The sequence below is a fragment of the Mandrillus leucophaeus genome, unplaced genomic scaffold (genome assembly GCF_000951045.1).
Source record: "Mandrillus leucophaeus isolate KB7577 unplaced genomic scaffold, Mleu.le_1.0 Scaffold4, whole genome shotgun sequence".
NCBI classification, from domain to species: domain Eukaryota; kingdom Metazoa; phylum Chordata; class Mammalia; order Primates; family Cercopithecidae; genus Mandrillus; species Mandrillus leucophaeus.
This window is the reverse complement of record NW_012104253.1, coordinates 593128-595389: the sequence shown is the minus strand read 5'-3', so window position 1 is coordinate 595389 and position 2262 is coordinate 593128. Positions and strand designations below refer to the sequence as shown.

At 52.8% G+C, this 2262-nt stretch overlaps 1 pseudogene; it reads left to right on the top strand.

Annotated features, from left to right (window-relative positions):
• The first annotated feature begins 1484 nt into the window (after positions 1 to 1484).
• LOC105547853 overlaps positions 1485 to 2262 on the top strand; it is a 1958-nt pseudogene continuing 1180 nt past the window's right edge.

The window sequence follows — 2262 nt, the reverse complement described above, 5'->3', positions numbered from 1 at the left end:
CCTCGTGATCCGAGCCTCCCAAAGTGCTGGGATTACAGGCTTGAGCCACCGCTCCTGGCAATAATTGTTTTTAAACATCCTAAGTTTTATGACATTTTGGTTTGGGTGTTTTTTTGCCTTGGGTTGGATAGCTGTTCTAGGAAAACCAGTAACTGCAGCTCGTTCTGGCAAGGGAGGTGGGGGGTGCTGATCACATTCCCCTGCCTCAAGGGAGAGTTGTCCTCACCAAGCTGCTCCCTCCCTCTGCTGGAAAGGAAGCAAAACACCAGCTGCTTTCTGCTGTGCTCTGGGCTGTGTGAGGAAGTGCAGGGGAGGTAAATGGAAATCAGCAACGTCTTGTTCCCAGTCCTGACACTCCTGGCGAGCAAGACCCTGCTGAGTCATGCTGGACAGGATGGGATGGGCCTCACGCAGATGCCACGCTCCACCCTGCTCGGCTGCTGGCCTGTGGGAACGCTTTGGGAGAGCTCTGTGGCCTGGTCCCTCTGGATCTCAAACTCCATCCAGGAAAAAGCACCCCATGTTCTCCAAACAAGCCAGCTCCTCCTTTGAACTCCTGACAGCTTCACACCCTCCCACTCCCATCCAGTTGCTCAGCTGTGAGCCAGCTGCCAGCTGCTGGATAGGCCGGAGGACAGGGCAGCCACCTTCCGCTCATGTGGGCAACAAAGCCACACCCACCCCTTTCCCCAACTTATACCGTCTCTCCCTCTCTCTGTCTCTCTCTGTCTCTCTGCTTTTGTCTGTCTCCCTGCCCAGATGCCTCCCTGCCCATGGGTGCATGCACACACCAGTGGCAGGCCCTGAAAGTACTTCCTCATTGAGTCAAAATAGTAGATAGGTAGCCATACCAGGTGACAGGGCAGAGAATCGGGCCATCCTCAATAAGACATGAAGATGTATTTCTATTTATTCATCTCCCACAATAGAAAGAGGTGCTCACGGCAATGAGAGTGGACGGCCATAAACTTAACCAAGTGGTAGCCTCAGGTAGCAGCGGTGGCATCTACTGGAAGAGGTCAGCCCTGGCTGGCACTTGGCAGACAGCCAGCTGAGCTAAAGAATGCAGGCCACGCGCAGTGACTCACTCCTGTAATCCCAGCACTTTAGGAGGCCGAGGCGGGAGGATCACCTGAGGTTGGGAGTTCGAGACCAGCCTAACCAACATGGAGAAACCCCACCTCTACTAAAAATACAAAATTAGCCAGGCATGGTGGCACATGCCTGTAATCCCAGCAACTCGGGAGGCTGAGGCAGGAAAATCACTTGAACCCAGGAGGCGGAGGTTGCGGTGAGCCGAGATGGTGCCATTGCACTCCAGCCTGGGCAATGAGAGTGAAGAGTGAAACTCCATCTCAAAAAAAAAATGCATCTACTCCCACTGGGGATGGAGGATGGAGGGTGTCTGCATTCACCTAGGACAGACAGACATGCACATTCGTGTGCTCTGTCTTCCCCTAAACCTCCTGAGGTCATCTGTGAAAATGATTTGCTATTCACTTAATCCGGAAAACCCCACAAAATCATGCAAATCAAGAGGTTCAAATCTTCGTGGTCACCTTAAGAACACTTGTGAAACTGCCCAGGCCATCAAGCGTATGCATATATGAAAAACCATTAGGTATCTGAAAAATGTCACTTTACAGAAGCAGTGTGTGCCATTCCAATGTTACAGCTGGGGAGTTGGTAGGTGTGTTGTAGGATCCAGCCCCACAGGGTTGGTGGGTTTTTCTCCTCGTGTGCGGAGACGAGAGATTGTAGAAATAAAGACACAAGACAAAGAGATAAAAGGAAAGGCAGCTGGGCCCGGGGCACCACTACCACCAAGACGCCGAGGCCGGCAGCGGCCCCGAATGCCAGGCTGTGCTGATATTTATTGGATACAAGACAAAGGGGCAGGGTAAGGAGTGTGAGCCATCTCCAGTGATAGGTAAGGTCATGTGGGTCACGTGTCCACTGGACAGGGGGCCCTTCCCTGCCTGGCAGCCGAGGCAGAGAGAAAGAGAGGAGAGAGAGACAGCTTACGCCATTATTTCTGCATATCAGAGACTTTCAGTACTTTCACTAATTTGCTACTGTTATCGAAAAGGCAGAGCCGGGTGTACAGGATGGAACATGAAGGCGGACCAGGAGCGTGACCGCTGAAGCACAGCATCACAGGGAGACGGTTAGGCCTTGGATAACTGTGGGCGGGTCTGACTGATGTCAAGCCCTCCACAAGGTGGAGGAGTGGAGTCTTCTCTGAACTCCCCGGGGAAAGGG